Source organism: Rhinolophus ferrumequinum, chromosome 13, assembly GCF_004115265.2.
Source record: "Rhinolophus ferrumequinum isolate MPI-CBG mRhiFer1 chromosome 13, mRhiFer1_v1.p, whole genome shotgun sequence".
In the NCBI taxonomy this organism is placed as follows: domain Eukaryota; kingdom Metazoa; phylum Chordata; class Mammalia; order Chiroptera; family Rhinolophidae; genus Rhinolophus; species Rhinolophus ferrumequinum.
The window spans coordinates 4439793-4460482 of record NC_046296.1 but is presented as its reverse complement, the minus strand read 5'-3'; the positions used below and the strand labels follow the sequence as shown (position 1 = coordinate 4460482).

General features: G+C 39.1%; 1 protein-coding gene across 6 annotated transcripts in view; it reads right to left on the bottom strand.

Annotated features, from left to right (window-relative positions):
• Nucleotides 1–20690, bottom strand: part of AFF3 (ALF transcription elongation factor 3) — a 538469-nt gene that overhangs the window by 250551 nt on the left and 267228 nt on the right. The gene's annotated exons all lie outside the window — the stretch shown is intronic.

Below are 20690 nucleotides of genomic sequence, written 5' to 3'. Positions count from 1 at the left end.
ACCAAATGCACACAATGGCCTGCCATACATATACAAGGGTTGCTATGGCTTAAGGAAAAGTCTGCTAGTTCCACTGTCCTCAAAGCCTAGAATTAGTGGTTTCTAGGCTTTGAAGACCAAACCCAGAAGACCAAAGGAGAAACATCCTCTCGATGTTCACATGGCATGCTGGGTACCATACTCCAGAGTCACCTGCTCTGTAACCACGCTGCCCTGTGCTGTGGAGATGTCAAGGGCTCTGAGGAATGGTGGCTTCAGGTCACAGCTGACTCTGGGGAACCGTGTGAGTTCCAGAGACGCTGTGTGGTTACTGCAGGTTACACAGCCTGGAGTACAGGACGTGGCTTTGTGGGGACACGAAATCAACTTTGGCTGGTAGAAGCGTCTACTGGGGTTTCAGGGAGACAGTCCTTTTGGCCTTTTTAATTCAATGACATTGACCACAATTCAGCAGGACATCCTAGGCTTTCATCACCCTGAGATACCATGTCCATTAAGCAAGAAATCCCCCTTCTCCCCAGTCCCTGGTAACCACTAATCTACTTTCTGTCTCTATTCTGGACATTTCATATAAATGGAATCGCACAACATGTGGCCTTTTATGTCTGGCTGGTTTCACTTAGGATAATGTTTCAAGGCTCATCCATGTTGGCAGCGTGTACCAGTACTTCACTCCTTGTCGTGGCTGAATAATTTTCCAACGTATGGACATACCATCTTTTGTATACCCATTCATCAGTGGGTGGGCATTTTGGTTGTTTCCACTTTGGCTACTGTGGTAGCACTTCTGTGAACATCTGTGTACAAGTTTTTGTTTGAACACCTTTCAAATTCTTTTGTTCTTTTGAGTATATAACTAGGAGTTGAACTGGCGGCTCATATGACAATTCTATGCTTAGGTTTTTGAGGAATTGCCAAACTGTTTTCCACTCTGCCTATATATACCATTTTACATTCCCACCAGCAATGTATGAAGGATCTAATTTCTCCACACCCTCACCAACACGTTAGTTTCTGTTTCTGTTTTTGATAGCCACCATCCTAGTGCATATGAAATGGCATCTGGCTCACTGTGGATACGTATTTCCTTAATGACAAGAGAGGCTGAGCATCTTTTCATGTGCTTATTGGCCATCTTTGTATCTTCTTTGGAGAACTGTCTACTCAGTGCCTTTGCCCATTTTTAATTGGGTTATGTCTCTTTTTATTACTGAGTTGCCAGAGTCCTTTATATATTCTGGATACTAGAGCCTTATCAGATATGTGATTTGTACGTATTTTCTTCCATTCTGTGGGTTGTGTCTTCACTCTCTTGATGGTGTTCATGGATCTACAAAAATTTTAATTTTGACCAAGTCCAACTTATCTGTATTTTTTCTTTATTGCTTTGCTTTTGGTGTCATATCTAAAAAAAACCATTGCCAAATCCCAGGTTAAAAAGATTTACCCATGTTTTAAGAGTTTTACAGTTTGAGTTTTTATACTTAGGTCTTTAGTCCAATAGTTTGAGAAATTTTAGGTGAAGTTTATTTCCTAATGGATTATTTGGTAGGTTTTAGTTAAAAGAGAAACATTATCTTTGTATAGATTACTTCATCCTAGACTCATTATTAAAAGATCAATAAGGAAATGTGTAAGGCACAGCTACTGCTGCTAACAGTTCACGAACACAACATACATATCTATCCTCATAAATCAAGGAAAACACTGTTAGGTGTTATGATGAAATTAAGAGGCCCAAATGCTTTTACTAATATTTCATTACCCTTTCCTACAGCCATCCCTCCTTTTGTTTTCCTGAAAGTTCCAGTTGGGCGACACACATCTAAATAAGCCCCCAGTCCCATCCCCACTGACTTATCCCAGGACTGCTCTGGAAATGTCACTATTCTGACACTTGAATCCAACAGCATGAGAGAGCTCTTTTGGGAACCCACCCCTCACCTGCTTCCTTTCCAGGGCAGCCTGAGGCGACTATCCCCAAGGCTGTTGGTAAATTCTCAGTCGGGTGAGGGTTTGATGGTCCCCTGGAATGATCTCCTTTGGAACTCAGTGGTGGGAATGAGTAAAAAATGTTTCCTCAAGCCCATAACCATTTCTCTTACCCAATTTCCAAGTCCCAACCCTTATCGTCCCATGTAACATACTGGCAGAGCAAATGCTAAATTCTCAATGTACTTCCTATTTGCCATCTTAAAACAGTTAATGAATGAAAACTTGACTTCATGTTCTTCTGATGGACTCACTCAGGTACACAACACACTAAAAACACTCTTCAAATTAAAGGTTGGGTTTGATTCCTTAAAGCAAAGCTTCCCCTGAATACCACACTTGGATTTTGTTTGAAGTGATTTATGTAAATGACGGATTGCTCTTTTGAGTATCTCCCCTTATAAGCCTATAAATTTCCACCACTCTACTCTGAACAGGGAATGCACTGAGAGAGCAATGCAGTACAGGTGCCCTGTTAAATACTTCCCACGTCACTGTAGCTGGAGTACGTAGGCTACTACATAGGGTCATCTCAGTGGTAGCTCCAACTATGAGCTCTGATGGGCTGGGATGACATCAGGTCATTCCCTACTGGGAGGGCCGTTGTAAAGCTGAGGAGAGATGAGAAGTGAGGCCAGGACACAGGACTTCCAACAACAGTCTCGGGAAGTTCTGTCCTTAAATTACAGCATGGATAGTCCTTGGCAGAGGAAAATCTTGTGCCTTCTCTGGAACATTTCTGACTCCTTGGGACTCCTGAGGATCTCAGAAGGGTGCCACATTGAGTTTGAATCTCCAGGGCCCCATCTGGATTGGAGTGGATGCAAGAGGCACAGTACATAGAAAGTTTGCATTACAAGGAAACTTAGAGCTCATTTCAGGCCAACGCAATGACTTTAACAGATGGAGAAACTGTGGCCCAGAGAAGTAGAGAGCTTTGTCCAAAATCATCCTGGCAGCAAGAGGCAGCAGTCAAGATAGAATCCCCCCACACTTCTGCAACAACATTTCAATGACTTTTCTGCTACCACAGGTTCTCTTTCTAAGTTCAACCCTTAGAACCAGCTCAACTTGAGGTCGCTGCCACACTTAAAGTATGCAAATAAGAGAATCTGGATAGTAAATTTCCGCCTTCCTTTTCATACTGGGAATCCTCTGACACTTCAGCCACTCTGTATCTTACTTACTACGCTCCAATATCACATGCTCAGACCAAAGGGGGAAGTGACAAGAGAGGAAGTGGAAAGAAAGGGTTAAAAATATAGTCCCTTTGGTGACATCAATAAATGAGAGACAAGCATTTGTGTGCTCAGAAACTGGAGGACAGAATACCACCTCTTTTCCAAATCCACAAAAGGGGGTATGTGAGTAGGGCTGGGTGGGCACGGTGTATTTTGGGGGGAAGGCCTTTCACCTTCTTGAAGTCTTTCTCCAATCTGGTTTCAGCTGCAGTGGTGTATTTTGATTATATTTACATTTTAAAACTCTCAGTGTTTATGAACAAGATTAAAACATGCATGTAATTTACATCTCCAAATTTGTGTTTATATTTCCCACAATGAAGTTACTGCTTTCCTTGGAAAGGTACCCCCTGAGAAGGAGGGATGCACAATGCAAATTTTAATTATTCTGTATTTTTTGAAGGTTTGTAGCTGTTGCTTCATGCTGAGTTGCTGAGCCGTTGCTCTGTATTTACTCCAACTTTGATGAACCCACTCCATTTTGCTATCATTATATTTTGAAATCTGTCATAACAGTCTCACCTCATTGAACCTCCAACTAAACTTCAATTAAAAGCTAGCAACCCCAGCTGATTCTCCTTCTCTACAGGCTTGTCTATCACGTTCCCTTGTCATGGAACTGCTTTCCCCAAATCCTACCACTTAAGAATGCACAACACACTCTCTGCCAGGAAAATATAAGGAGCTAAGTACAGCGGGTCCTTGAATAATGTCGTTTCGTTCCACATCATTTCGTTATAATGTTGATGGGATGCCATAGGTACTTAACTCTTGTTTGTATCAATTAGCCTATGGTAAAACTTTGTTATAGATCATTTCGCTTAAAGTCACAGAACCTATTGACTACTAAGTGAGGACTTAATGTATAGCTCAAGAAATAGTAGCCAGGAGCATCCTATCACTGAGAACTGAAGCCCCTAATTACCATGCCAAGCACAGAGCATTAGAAGAACCAAGCAAGGCGTAATGAGAGAAGGTTGATCAAATCAGTGGGAAATGGCATTTCACTGCGGGGGAGATGACGCCGTACGGGTCCTATTTTCAAAAATAGTTTAACTCTTCATCAGGCACATTTATCGCAGACCTTTCATTCTAAAATAATACTCCTTTAAAGTCACGCTTTTATCTGCAAGCACTCAAAAGGCCCTCAAGCATTTAGTGACTGTTTATCACATGCACATTCTTAAATACTTCTGCAGAAGTGTTCTAAAATAAGTCTTACTATTCCTGATTTATAAGAAAACTGGGATACAAAGAAATTAGGTGTGCTATCAATGCCACCAAAGCAGTGAGCGAGATTCTGAGCTCAAATTCAGTGAGGATCTCAGCTCAAATTCAGGGGTTATCATAATTCTGTGCGAAGCCCCATTCAATGACTGTGTCCCCAGCCTCAACTGAAGGTAGGGTCCCCTGTGGACAAGAAGGCAGCCAGCCAGTTGTCTTCCAAATTCAGCCTGTCTTACACCCAACCTAACACATCCCTTTCCAAAGGCTTCACTCTGCTCCCAATTACCCAAGCTGGACGCCTGGCTTCATCCCTCATCAGTCCCCGTCCTTATTTCCCAAATCAGCCTGGCCAATGGGGTCACCTTTTGCCCTGCCACTCACATCCATCTCTTCCTCTCTGATCCTACTGTCACCACCACCATCTTGACATTTATACATTGAGAGAAAAAAATGAGCCAATAAATAATATCATAAAAGAAACATGTATAAAGGGATGTCACAAAAATGTAAACAGAATGACAGCAGATGATGGCAATATTAACTAAAGGGCATTTCATAGCAAAAAAAAAATAATTGGAGAGCACAACACAGAATGAGTAAAAACAGGGCCTTAATAGAGCATCGGAATTAAGGTATGCTACGAAAAAGGAAGAGAAATAGAATTATTAAAGCTGGAAGTCTTTAATCCACCCCTATTTTTCCTAACAGACAAAAGATCATCCCCCCCCCCAAAAAAAAAAAAACTATAGAAGACAGAAAATTTGAAAAATGAAATTAAATAGGGCTAAGTAGATAGATATAATGAACTTAGAATGCTATGAAGACACTTCAACTTTTCAAGCACGCATGATGTTTACTGAAGTGGTCACATACTCAGCTACAAAAGAGCTTCAAAAAAATTCCAAAAAGTAACTGTTTTATAGCATAGACTCTTTAACCACAAGTTATCAAAAAAAATAAGCTATGATTTAAACACTGTGTAGACATAAAAATCTCCTAGATTTACTAGAATAAAATAAATACCACACACTTATAAATAACTCTTGATATTTACAGAAAAAATAAAATACTGTAGAACAAAATCATGGGATGCCCCCAAAGATATTCTTAGAGGCAAATTAATACACTAAAATCTTTCATTATATTTTGAAATGAAATTCATGTGCTAAGAAATTTAAAATCAAAAGAGACGTACAAAATGAAGAAAATCTATAGGGAAAACTACTGAAATATTTTTAAGTAGAATTTATAAAGCCAAAATATAATTTCTTAAAAACAAAAACAGAATACGCTACCCAAAACAGTAGAAATTTACTTAAAAAACTGTTCAATGAAAAGCTCAAATAAACATATCTGATATAAGGAGAAAAATAAATGGAAATGATAATTATAAGAGGACATTGATATTAATATTAAAATAGAATTAATAAATGAGAAATTTTGATGAAGTTGGCAACTTTCTGAAAAAAAATTACATACGAAATAAAGAAAAATGAGATTAAACCTATAAACCGGAGAATGCAGATTAAATTAAATGAAAAATATCTTTAAATAAGGCTTCAAGCCAGATAATTTTAGCGTGAAGTATTTCAAACAATAAAGGAAGAACTAATTCCCATATATTTTCTTTTCCAGAGTAGAAAGTAATGGAAAGCTATGTGATTTATTTTATTAAATTACTGTGAAAACCTAACATAAGAGAATAAATCAATATCTGTCATGCAGGGTCTCTGGTCCTGCTCCCTGCACAAGAACGCAGGACATGGTGAGACCAAAAAGGAACACCTACGGAGCCACAGATAGGGGAGTCATACCACTATATTCTTGCTGGCGGCTGGGTTGGAGACACAGGAAGCAGGAGCCGCACGATCCACAACCTGCCATCCGCTTCTCTGCCAACCAATCAACCAACTCCTTGCTAACTGCCATCCATGCTTGCTAGCTCAGCCATGGCAGTCATATCAGTGGCCAAAGGATAACTGGTTACAGCTGATGGCCAACTAGTTACAGCTGATGGCCACCTACTACCCAAGCCAGCAGCTTTCCACATGAGGCCGACAGCCTGGAAACTGCTCTCTGGGACTCTATCCCCACAATATCCCTTATGAAGATAAATGTAAAATACTCAATAGATTATTAGTAAATATAATTCAATAGAATATTATAAGAATTAGTAGGAATTTACTGAAATTTATCTCAGGAATGGAAAAATGGTTTAATACTTAATATTAAGACCCTTTTAAAATATTGTGCTACTAGGGAAAACGTAAAACTGTGATCATCTCAGTTTGCAAATTTTCGAACATATACCTAGAAAAATCCAAAAGACTCCACTGTTACTCTTATTAAAAAGGGAGGTTTAAAAAGTGGTTGGATATAAACCAAACAGTCCAAGCTCAATAGCTCTTCTGTATAGTAGCAAAAAACAATTTAAAAGTATGAAAAAAAAATCCCACCTACAATATCAAGAAAAATAAATGAGGAATAACTTTAAAAAGAAACAAATGTTCAACAAAAACTTCAAATTCTACTGAAAAATACAAAAAATACCTGAAAGGAACTGAGCTAGACTTCTCAAACACCTTCCAACTCTTACATATAATACAAAGCCCAATAAATATATCAAGAGAAACCAACCACAAACTACATTAACTTAAAAAAAAATTGAGAGGAAAGCCACAGAACAGAAAAGCAACCATTTAAAGTGTGCAATTCAGTTGCATTTAATATATTCACAATGTTGTGAATTACAATCACGTCTAGTTGCAAAACATTTCTCCTGTACCAAAGCAAACGTCTGTGCCCCTTGAGTACTTGCTCCCAATTCCCCTTTACATTAACTTTTCAAATATGATTTTATATTAACAAATACTACATGGAACTAAAAGAACAAAATGAGAAAAATGAGGAGTATCACTTATTTGTATTAGATTTTACAATTGATATGGTACCTCTCATTTATGTATTTCTGACCCGTTCTTAGAAGACTACTTGGTATCGTATAGTAGGCATTCGATGGTGTTTGTTGAATGAATAAATAACTAGTCAACATACTGAAAAAGAAAAAGAAAGAAAGGAAAAACAAAGACTATGGAAAAAGTAATATGGCTGGTCATCGACATGACACAGGGATGCCTGCTTTATCAAAAAAATAAAAAATACAAAAATCACCAGTTATCTTAAAGACCAATTCTTAGAACATCAACATTTCCTTCATAAAAATTAAGCTTATACCCATGATTAGGAAGTTGTATGACTTCCCTAATCTCCACATTGGTATCTGTCAATTAGAGAATAAGTATTAGCCTTCTAGCAACAGGCAATGTTGTTAAAGAGTTAATAATCGATTTTCTATCAGATTCTTAGCCATAGGACAAGGTCTTTCAATTATGTTATTATTTTTGTAATGAAAATCAGTGATCGCAATCAGAGCTTGTAGTTAAAAGTGTATTTGGTTTTCAGAAAGTTAAGTGGTATGTCAGTGCGCTGACCTTGTCAAAAAGCTATTGACGGCATAAAAGGATTAGAACCAGAGACAGTCGCTTCACATCCTGATCACTAATTGATATTGAGTGCTTTTCCGCAGGGTCATGTCTCAATAAAGTGCCCGAGCACTGTGTGCTGGGGCCATCTTCCACACGGTCCTGTCAATGCTGGGGAAAGAAACCACAGAACAGTAATAATAAACACACGCTTCCCACTTGTAATCCGACATTGACAAGAACACTTCAAGACCTCTTCCTGTTCCTTCATCTAAAACTGTACATTACTTGTAGCAAGAGGAAGACCACGCCGGCTCAGGCAAGAGAGACGATGCGGATCTGACATTATCTAAGCCTCACTTGACAGGCGGACATCAGTGAGGTGGCTAAAACGGACCATTTCCTGTTGAACATTTTCCTGAATCCCATCCTGCACCCCAGCTCTGTAATCTCATGCATAATGTTATGTGTAGGAAGCAGAAGGCTTGCCCATAGGCCGACCACATAGCCACTTCTTTGCTTAAATGATGGAGAAAGGGTGTTCAGGAAAAACGCATCTGATTATCATTCAGAATTGGGACCACGGTTTGCTTTTCTGATCGTGACATTCTCAACACAAAAGCTTGCGCGATGGAGAGACTAACCCAGTGGGGCTTTAAAAATTAACTAATTAAAGATACTGAGGCTTGCTCTAATTTGTGTCCCATGGTAAGACAGATAATCAATTCTCTTTCAGCCATACGCTGAAGTGACTACTGAAAATGGTAAAACTGGTGCTATGTATTTGACAATATTCTCTTTGGCACATTCTATCAATTTTACTTCAGCATTTTGCTAAAAGAAATGAAGGACAGACTCACAAATAACCCTTAACACTATGTGAGGCTCTCATGAGTCTTTCCCTCCATTATCATCTCACCTTTCCAAAAAGGTTTCAGGTCGGTCTGATTTCCAGAATAGAGTTCATTCTGCGTGTGGCCGACATTACCTGTTTTTCTGTAGCCTCTCTGAGGAGACAGGCTATAAATAAATGCTATAAATAAATGCTGAATAAAGAAATCCAGCTGCAATCAGCTGGGGAGCAGGGGAGAGGGCTTACCTGAGAGGTGGGAGTGTGTAGCACCGGGAAACACGAGTGAGAAAGTGGTTATTTTTATTGGCTGGTGAGAATTTTTTAACACTCCAAGTTTTCTATTTTTAAATAAATCAGTCTACAATGCTACACTTAAAGATTTTCTTCTTTTTATTATTTTTCTTCTTTTTATTATTATAGAATTTTCATTCTTGACTCTGCTGGTGTAGCTTTACTGTTAGTCTTGGGACGTATTTGCAGGCTGTTGGAAGGAGAACCGTCATAGTGGGAATGGATCTTACCCTTTCCCTTCCACTCCCATAAAATGCTCAGTTCCTTCAATACCTGTACATGTCCCCAGTGTAAGGCAGAGTGAGTTTGTTCACCTGTGGAACTTGGGGTATTTGGGGCTGAACCTGGGTATTGGTCCACACACTTGCCCTTTCCTCTAACAGGCCAGGCCTCAGAGGCCCCTGGATGGACCAGCTGACCCTTGAAGTTTTACATAAAACACCAACAGAAAAAGCAATGCTCTGGTGGTTGATATCCAGGCACAGGAGAGACACATCAGCTCCCAGTCCCCTATCATAAAGAGGGCGGACTGTCTTTTATCCCTACTCCAAAGCCTCTGCCTGAGGCCCACGGCAAGACCCCCTTTCTTATCTTTATATCCTCACTATTATCACAAAATCCCTTGGACTGCAATCCATAGCCAGAAAAACCAAACTTTTACAAAACCAAAAGTCTGATAAGAAATCAATGCCACATTGTAACTGTGCTGAGATGCTTATGGCGAGCTCCCAGCTGATAGCTTGCAGACCCTCCCTCTTCAATGTTACCTATCTCCTTGTGCAAGACCCTCCACGTACCCGGAAGAGCAGGGTCACCTTTTGATTCCACAACCTTTGGCTTCTTTGGTTTTTCTCAGTAGATTGTTACAGCGTGGAATTGGTCATAAGGTACCAAGAATGCCTCTTTGCAATGGAGCAAATTTTTAACTATGTTTATTAAAGCAAGACTGGAAGTCTAATTAAAACACAGCCAAGATTATGTTGGAATGATTTAATGAAAAAATGATCACTTTGTGATAAACACCAACAAGAGCAGTCAAATTAAGTCAGAAAGTGTGAATGAAAATTAGTCAAGGTTATTTCCTCTCTACCATTATGGATTAAAGGTCTACAGAAAAGGCAAAAAAAAAAAAAAAACCCACTCAGTTATCTATTAAGCCTCCTCTCTGACACAATGACCAGTGACCAATGACTAATGTGCAATGTTTGTTTATGGACTCGATTTCTAGTACTGGGAATGTAGGTGATGTTTAGAAACTCCTTCCTTTAGGCTAAAGCAAAAGGACACCCATAGACTTACCAATCGTAAAGAAATAAATGATACAGATGATTTATGTAACATGCAACCAGAGAGGGGACTTGAAAAATTTGTAAGGTAGTGTAAAGAGTAAGACAAGGCCACTGCTTAGGTGGATTGAGTATTGTGAAATGACACAAAATCAAGAGATGACAGAAAAAAGCATGATTCAACTTTTATTATGCTTCTGCCTTCACACCAATAACCATCTTCAAAGTTATAAAGAACAGAATAAAGTAAGAGAGAATTTACACCCCAGTTAGGTGACAATACTAAGAGAGTGCTTTTAATTACTTTACATGGCAGCCCTAGAAAAAAATGCACTAATGGCAACAAAGGAACTTGCTGACGGGGTCACAGACCCGCCATCTTAAAGAAACCATGGCCATATCAGGAAAAGGCAAATGCTCTAGCTCTTCCTGAGGGAGGATCCCCACACTATAAAGTATGTTCTAAGGTCCCCAAATCACAGCAGTGGTGTATGGTGCAGTAGCCAGGAGCACGGGCTTTCACAAATCCAGTCCTGCCATTTGTCACACATGTCCCCCCAGGGGAAGTTACCTAAGTCTCTAGATAGATATCCATTTATAAAAAAAGGATACTAACAGTCCCGACCAAATGTGAGGACTAAATGAAGGGAATACATTCATAAACCCATAAGGCATCTGGCAGGGTGCCTTCCACATAACAGCTGATCGCTAAACATGAACAATTATTGTATTTTAGAATTAGGTAGAGTATTTTAGTACTTAGAAAAGCAATGATTACTAGGAGCGAACATGAGTTCAGAGAGACCAGATGATGTTCTCGCTACAGTTTCCCATGGTCTTACACATAATGCATCTGCATTTGCGCAACGCATCTGTCAAGGTCTCATAAGATCTCCCAGTGGGTGAGATGCAAACGTATGAATTGGATGTAGTACAGAGAGATGGACTGGGAGGTAACTGAATAGCCGTACCTGTAAGGATTGTTCCACAAGTATGTACTGAGTGCTTACTCTGTGACCAGCATGTGCAAGATACTAGATATTGGATATAACGGACAAAACAAATCTTGTTCTCGTGGGATTTAGATTCAAATGAGACAGTAAAATAATAAACAAATTGTACCGTACATTAGAAGATGCAATGTTAAGGGAGAAAACTAGAACAGGGTAAGAGGGGTGGGAATGTGGGATGGGGCACTACGTCCGTCTTCTTCATCTGAGGAGCATATTATAGACCTGGGCTACGTTAGCCCCCTCCGTCCCTACCTATGAACCTGAAGTATTTTTTCCTTCCACGATGAGAGTATTATTACTCTTAGTAGTATAATTACTCGTATGTATTTAATGTTTACCTTTATTGCTGAGTTAAAAGCTCCACGAGTCTAGAAAAGGGCGGTAAGGCCTAAGCACTTGAGGAGTAGTTGAAGAAAGTAGAGATAATTTATCATGCGAAGGAGAAGAGTGAGAATGGCCACACTAGATGTCTTATATACTTCAAGGGCATTGTTACGGAAACAGATTTAAACTTATTCTGGGTCATTCCAGACATGGGAGTTTGCTCTAATGGGGGAAAGTACTGGGAAATTCTTTTTCATAATTAGAATCATCCAAATAGAGAAATGGGTAGGACTGATTACGTGTCCAACCAGAAGTGAAATGACTGTTTGAGTGGAAGTGAGTTAACTCACACATCTGAGTGTGAGATTCGTTCTAACTTGAAGACTATAATTCTGGTCATTTCCAACCAATTTTTGACTAATAGAAGGTTGAACGGTCAATTGCTGTATCTTCTGGTTTAGTATAGTCCTGTAAGTCTGTATGCGTTATTTAGGAAGAAAAATCCTAAAAGAGAATAAAAAGAACACGCTCAAAGTACCAATCTGTAAGTATGGAGTAAGAGTTATTACAATATCCAATAAATTAAGTGGATTAATTGGGGAGAGATTTGAGAAATTTTAATTAGCAATTAATAAAAGTATTCAACATCAAAATCCATTACAACCCTGTTTACATTATTTAACTTGAAGCACTTCAGTTCTGTGTGTTTATAATTAGCAAGCTACAAAAGATGCCATCCATGGAAACATAACGAGAAGAACTGTTTATAATTATAATTAGTATTCATTTTCACAAAGAGGAGGGTTACGTGGCAGCAGGTTGCAGCGAACAAAGGGTTAAACTCATTATTGAGGAAAATACTACGTAGGCAGTTATTTCTTACACGCTTAATCTTATCATGCAAAGCCTTGTCTTAGGACATACATCATAAATGAAGCCTCATGCTGAGACAGGTAAGGTTTCCCAAGGTGAAACGAACTTCCATACCGTCACTGGACTTAATTAATCCTACCATATTAATCCTGATTAAACTCCAGCTGCTAACTTTTACGTTGTCTTCCTGGTTCCTCAAATCTTACCTGTTTCAAAAAAAAAGGTATTTTCTGTATTGTGAAGGCCAGGAACAAAATAAAATTAAAAAAAAAACACAAGTTTCATTACTGCCATTTGGACTGGAATTCATTCATTCCTTCTCTGAGCATTGTGGGAGGCTTCTCATGGGCTTGGCAGTGGCGAAATCTAGGCTCAGAAGTGGGAAACATAAACCCAGAGTACAAAGACCCTCCGTTTTCAAATCCTTTTGTAATTCTGGCTTTACAGAAATCAAAGTTTTCATTCAGCAAAGATGCAGCTCTGCCCCTTTTCACAGAAGCTCTAATATCTACAAAGACCTACTCGGTGAAGCTGCAAATGCTTTCTAGAAACATGACTGTAGCAATAAAAGTGTTTCTTCACCTCTGACTATACCTCTGAGCTGCAGGACGGAATTTGTTGCTCTACTGATAAATAAGCTGTAATAATTAGAGCACACAGTCCGTTTCTCAGCATAGAGTAACCTTCAACATGAAATGTGTCCTCTACTTGTTGTATGAGCAAGGCTAGGGCTGAACAAATCGTAGCCTGGTTCCTGGCCTGAAGTCACGGAGACATTGACATGGCTGGGCCCAGCCGCGACCCAGGACAAACCCAGGTAAATGTGGGCCAGGAAGCCAGCAGTCAGACACAGTGTGGCAGCTGCATCACCACCCTCTGAGTCAAGTAGGCACCTGAGCAGTCCCCACTTACAAAGAGAAAATCAAAGAATCTTAATAGAGATATTGGTGGGCTTACCTTCCTTCCCATGCCTTTAAAAGGAAAGGCCTAGAGTCCACTCCGATCAATACAGCCTCACCTGCTTCCTGTATCTTTTCAATCTATTAAGCAAGACAATGTCTTCATGTTGGCACTGTGCCCTCAAAAGGAAAATATCCTCCTGAGGGACTGTCTATTTATACACACACACTTTTCTTTTTTTTTTTTTTTAAACAACATTGAAAACAAGGAAGTGAAGACTCTGAAGAGAAAGTTCCTGGAAAAACCCTCTGGAAAACATATGTGAGTCAAGGAAAACTTAAAAGATTCGAGAAAGCCATCACGTTCAGGAAACCCCTATTCTACTTGTGAAAGAACTCCAGTCCCTAGAAGGTCGCTTATTAATTACTTCTTTGCTCATTCCTTCATTCACAGATGGTAACTGGGCACCAATGCTGTGCCAGGACAAGACAGACAGGGTCCCAGCTCCATGGAGCTGATCACATTTTATGGTGGAGCTGGACAACAGATAAACAGGGCAATTTTGCATAGTGATAAGTGATTGCGGAGGAGTAAGCAGGGTGATGTGAAAGCGCTGGGATAGTCATCAAGACTGTCATCAGCACTGATAATATTACCTCATCTTTACCCATTTCACAAAGGTATGAGGATTTTCAGTCCTTTGGGTGAAAGGGGCCTGTTTAAGATGAGCGAGTGTACTAACAACCGTAGGTGTAAAACCCGAAAATATGTCAACATAAAATTGAAAAGCAGCAGCAATACGCGATCCCAACTTCTACCACATCCCCAAGACTCTGGGAAAAACCTATTTACAGTTTCATCGCAGCCATTCTGAAAAGGTAGAGAAAGAAGCACAGGTTTTTGATAAGGAATTTTGCAAATAACATGGCGGTATTGCAAAATGCAAATGTAAATGCCGCTGAGCCATCTGTTCAATATTACGGCAACAGTGGGAAAAGGCTCTGAAAGAAATGATGTTTGAAATCATTAAAAAAATAACATGTCAAGTTTAAAATACTCAAGAATCTTAAAACCCGCATCAACACATTCAGCGACCATATGGCCCTACAGCAGGTTAAAAAAAAATTCGCCCTGCTTGCATTTTCTACTTCAGCCCAATGGTTTCTAAAACATGTTTTTTTTTCTCATTTGAGTACCTTTTTTTTTCTGTTGATTTCCTTGGTGTTTAAAGCTCCTTGAATTCTACGTAGATTCATAATGTTCATTGCACCCTTTATGAAGCAGGAGACAATATAGTAAGGAAGATTCAAGTCAACTGCTCCAGAAAAAACAGGACAGGTAGGTGAGTATACTATAACATGCTGAACACATCTGGTTGGAGGGCTGTTGACTTACCCAGAGTAATCTCCCTCAGTAATAACAGCCAGCTTCCCCGAGTGTTATTTCCCAAGCACTCTGCTAAGCGCCTTACATCCATCGTACCATTCCATCATCACAATTTTACCAAATACATACTGTTACCATCCACACTTTGTAGAAGAGAAACTTCCTCAAGGTCACACAGCCAGCTCGTGGCAGGGCCATTGTCCAAACCCAACTCTAGCGGCCAAATCTGTGTTCGCAATTGCGACTGCATGCAACACATGAGTGTTCAGATGTTCGCGTGGGCAAACCCGAGTTGACTTTTCAAGTTTAGGAAATAAGCAATATACATTTAGGATAGAGCTGCCTCCCTTGTCTCATCAAGAAGGGATTCTTGGAGAAATGCCTGAAATTAAACTCTAAAGAACAGAGTTTGTAGTCTCCAGGAAAATTCTCCTAAAGGCAGAAGACAGAATGACAGTCATCGAGCTGGGAGAACCAGGAGCAAATGGAGGAAACTGAGCTAGTTAACGCTGCCAGTGTGGTTTTTGAGAAAGGAGTTACAAGAAGATAAAGATTATCAAAACTTACCCTGCTCCCTGCTCCCACCCCCAAATAGGTCAGAGACCTAAAATTTCAATCTAACTTGCAAAATGACATTTCCAAAGCCATTGTTCCCTTTGATGGTGTGCCCTACTACGTCACCCTGAGAAGCGACTTGACCTCAACGAGAGAAGTGAAGTTTATGTGAAAGTACACTTCCGAGCATCATCCAAGGACAGGCCAATTGCACCTACCACACTGGCTGACCTGCGTTGCAGAGATGTGTGTCTGTCAAATCAAGCAACGAGTCCATGATAAATATTTCAACCTGTGAGATGGAGAAGCAACCTAAAGTCCTTCGGTTGTGTTAGAATTCATAACTCATCTCGTAAGCCAATCCCAGTGTTTGGTAAAACTTACAAAATTTATAACGGAAATCCTTGGAGTTTCGAATGAATTAAAAAACTAGTCTCATTCAACTTAACATCCTTACAGAGTGTCTTGTGGATACAGCGGGAACCGATACATAATTAAATGGGCTAGCAGCGTTAACTTGCGTGTAAAAATCAGTATTACCTCAAATGATCAGGGTCTGCTGCAGACATTTTAAATGCTCAAGTTGTGTTTGTATCTGGACCATAGAAGACTTTTTCTAAAATAACAAAGCATATTTAAACAACTTGATGAATAGTTTAGAAGAACCCAAAGAAAGTCAGGCAAGAAGAATGTCTGCCTGACACTATAATTCTCTAAATGCCATGATATAAATGACATTAGAATTGTAACCCCACCAAATGCAAAAATGTACAAGGAATACATGCGTATGTATTTCCCAAAATTCTGCAATGTACATTGCTCTTTAGCTGTGCCTACAAATCATCCACGGAAGGAGTCACTAATATATGACCGTGAGAATTAATGTCGGCCAAAGGTTACATGGTCTGAAAAGACACTTTCTGAAAACTTTTACTTTACATTCACCTCTCTATTGCTTTGGACCAGGGGTGTCCAAACTGCGTCCCGCGGGCCAACTGCGGCCCGCAATCCATTTTTTATTGGCCCGCAGCAAATTCCAAAAATATATTTAGTTTACTTAAATAAACCAGGTGAGGCAATACGTACTTCACCTCGAGTGAGTGGCCCGGCTGTTTGTGTATTTTACCGCATAGGGCCCTTGGTAAAAAAACGTTGAAAAAAGTTTGGACACCCCTGCTTTGGACTAATGATTTTTGTCTCCTGACTGATTAGCAATCTTGACTGTCTTAAGTGATCCTAAATCCCATGTAGTCAAAGAATAAATCAAATAAAAAATAAATAACCACAACAACAGCTTGGGCAAAAATGAGTCAGCATGATAAGCAGATGTGGAGTCACAAACTTATTACAGAAAAATCCATACAACCAAATCCACATAAAAATAGACACATTAGTTACAGCTCACTACCTCCCACCACTTTTGCCTTTTGTTCCCTAATTCAGGACACTTGGTAAAAATCTCTGGCCTAGAGTGGCATTTTATTTGCAAAAGATGAAGATTTATGAGCAGAATATAGTTGCCTGTACACAGAGCTTGGCCCCTTTCTCCTCCACTCACCAGGGAGTCCTTACACAACAGATAAGGTTTCAGGTGCCAGAATTGGAAATATGTTCCTTTTCCTTGCCTACATGCTCTGCCTAGGACTTTCAGTACTATGCTGAATACAAGTGACTGGAATGGGCACCCTTGTTTTGTTTCCTGATCTTAGAGGAAAAGCTTTTAGCTTTTGATCACTGAGTATGATGTTAGCTGTGGGCTTGTTTTACGTATATGGCCTTTATTATGTTGAGGGACATTCCTTCGATACATAATTTATTGAGAGTTTTTATCATGAAGGGTGTCGAATTTCGTCAAATGGTTTTTCTGCATCTATCAAGATAATGCTATTTTTCTTTCATTTTGTTAATGTGGTGTATCACATTTATTGATTTGTGTATGTTGAAACATGCTTGCCTCCCAGGGATAAATGCCACTTGATTTTGGTATATGATCCTCTGAATGTGCTGCTGAATTAGTTTTGCTAATATTTTGTTGAGGATTTTTGCATCTATGTTCATCAGGGATACTGGCTTATAATTTTTTCTTGTAGTGTCCTTGTCTGGCTTTGGTATCAGGTAATGCAGAATAAGATGAGTCTGGAAGTGTGTACTCCTCTTCAATTTCTTTGGAAGAGTTGGAGAAGGATTGTTATTAATTCTTCCTTAAATGTTTGGTAGAATTCACTTCTGAAGCCATCTTTTGCTTGCTGGGAGGTTTTTGATAACTGATTCAATCTCCTTACTTCTTATTGGTGTGTTCAAATTTTCTGTTTCTTTATGATTCAGTCTTGGTAGGCTATATGTTTCTAGGCATTTTACAATATTAACAAAAAGTTTTAAATGAAGGTTAAGAAAGGGACTTGAATATAAATGGTCAATCTATTTTTGAGGAAAGTAATTTGTTAAAAGGTAATTCAATGAGGAAAAGATAATCCTTTCAAAAATGGTGTTAGAACAATTGGATATCCATATGCAAACAAATGAACTTTGAATCTTGCCTCATACCACATAAACTGTCTCAAAATGGATCTCAGACTTAAATATAAGTTCTAAAATGCAAAATTTATAGAAGGGAACATAGGTATAAATCTTAATGACCTTGGGTTAGAAAATTTTTTCTTAAGACACAAAAAGCACAAATTATAAGAGAGAAAAATACATTTGACTTTGTTAACATTAAAACCTTTTCTTCCTCAAAAGACACTGTAAAAAAATGAAGCAATAAAGGGTGCAGGGTTTTTTTTTTCGGATGAAGAAAATAGTCAGAAATGAGCTGTGATAATGGTTGTATACCTGTCAATATAACTAAAACGCATTGAACTGTACAAGTCTAATGAGTGAATTATATGGTATATTTTTATCTCAATAAAGTTGTTACAAAAAAAAAAGAATCCAGTCTAGGAGAAAATATTTGCAAAACATATATCTGATAGAAAACTTGTAACCAGATAAAGAACTCTTACAACTCAATAAGAAGATAAATAACGCAATAAAACATGGGCAAAAACATAATGATGGGGTATAACAAAGGGATACAGGAGAGCACCTGCAAGAGCTCCTAAGGACCAAATCCAGAACAGCAAAAATAAAATAGCATTGGATTATAAATCGAACTATAAAATAAATATTCATGAGTCCATACTGCTATAAACAAATGATTGAAAAACTAAATGGGGAAGACCAGATAAATCTGTGCACAAGAATTAAAATAATTTAGGTAGCTAATCTGCCCCCAAGGAGATGGAGTATAACTCCCCACTTTGGCAGTATGGGCTGTGCATAGTCGACTTCTTTCTAAAAAGTGTAGCATGAAAAGGGAGAAGAGGAATAACTTTGCAGTGAAGAAACCTGGCAAACACAGCTCCAACTCAACGATCAAGGTCAACATCAACAGTGACAAGTCATGTTGACAGTATGTGTCCTTGATATGATGTGATGAGACGGGCACTTTACCTCTGTGGCCTTGTTCTCCAAAATCCAAAGCTCAGTCTAACCATGAGAAAAAGGTCAGATAAACCGAAACTGAGAGGTTTTCTACAAATGCCAGACCCATATTCCTCAAAACTGTCAAAAACAAAAGAAGTCTGAAAAACTCGCAGTATAGAGAAAACTAAAGAGACATGACAAGTAAATGTGTGATATCCTAGATGGGCTCCTAAAATAGAAGAAGGACATTAGGTAAAAAGTAAGTACATCTGAATAAAGCATTGACCTTAGTTAATAATAATGTATCAATATTGGTTATTAAGTTGTGATGAAGGTACTATATTAATGTAAGATGGTAACAATAGGGGAACCTGTGTGTAGGGCATAGGGAACTATTTGTAACGTTTTTGTAAACATAAAACTATACTGAAAGCAAACGTTTATTTTCTTTAAAAAACGGGCAAAGATTTTTGAAACACGCTTTGTCAAAGAAGATATAAGTTGGCAAAGAAGCACATGAAAAGAGAACCAACATGACTGGCTAAAAGGAAATGCAAATTAAAGCCACAATGAAATAGCATTAACGTGTCTATTAGAAAGACTAACATTAAACAGACTCACTTCTAGTTGCAGGGAAGATGGAGTAAACTGACTTTATCGTCTCTGACACTGAGTGCAGCTAAAGAACCTAGACAACAGGCATGGACGAGAAAATTAAACAGCAGCAGGCTGACTGGCAAAGACTGGGAACCAAATTGCCAGTCAACCATTTCCTTTTCCTCTGGTATCTCTTGGTCTGGCCTCCAGAAAGCTTGAAATCCACAAGGGGGCAGTGTGTGGCGAGAAGGAGAAAGAATACCAGAAGGCTGAAAGGGAGGGAAAGGATTCTCTTGACACTCAGAAAGTGTGCAGAAATTCCCCCATTTCTTTCCTTTTCTCCATTTCTCACACGTCAGTCACCCAAAATATCTCTTGTTGGTGATGGCATCGACAGTGGCAGCAATGGGAGCCAGCAAGAACCTAGGATTGTGATAAAGAAGAACTTTCCTCTCTGATCAGAGGAATGTCCAACTGACATTAGCCATATGAACGTAATAATGGAACATATATACACACAAAGCCCAGCTTGGATCAGATCAATCTTCCTAAGAACATGAGGCAAACCCCTGGGTAGAGTTACAGGAAATGTGTGACAGGGTGATAGAAAGTCCCAGATTTCTGGCAGAATGTCTAAAAAGAGAAACCCCAGGGAACCAGGAGATTCTGGGGGGACCAGAGAGGGAAAAGATTGGAAAATTAACCTTATAAAGTTTGTAACAATCTCCTGGGCTCACCTCTGAGCTAAATATACTTGGATCTAACTCTGAATGGCGTACCCCAGACTCTGAGATCTGAACTCTGGGGCATTCTGATCCCAGACCAGACAGTAGATGGCACACACACAGGACTGGTCTGAATAGCACGCAAACGACTTGAAAACAGAACTCACGTTGAAACTAAAACCTATAGAAGGCACTTCAGAACTTACAGCCTGAATCCAACCAGGTTGATTGCCTGCTGAAACAGAAGTATTAACATTCTCCATACGATTTAAACAAGAACCAGAGTCTATTTGCATAATATTCAAAATATCCCAGAAGCAATCCAAAATTACCGAGCATGTGAAGAACCAGGGACTCTCAACTCACAAGGGAAAAAGACAACAGATGCCAATAATGAGACGACACAGATGTTGAAATTATAAAAATTTGTTGAAATGTCCATTTCAAATTGGTGGATTTTATTATGCATAAATTGTGCCT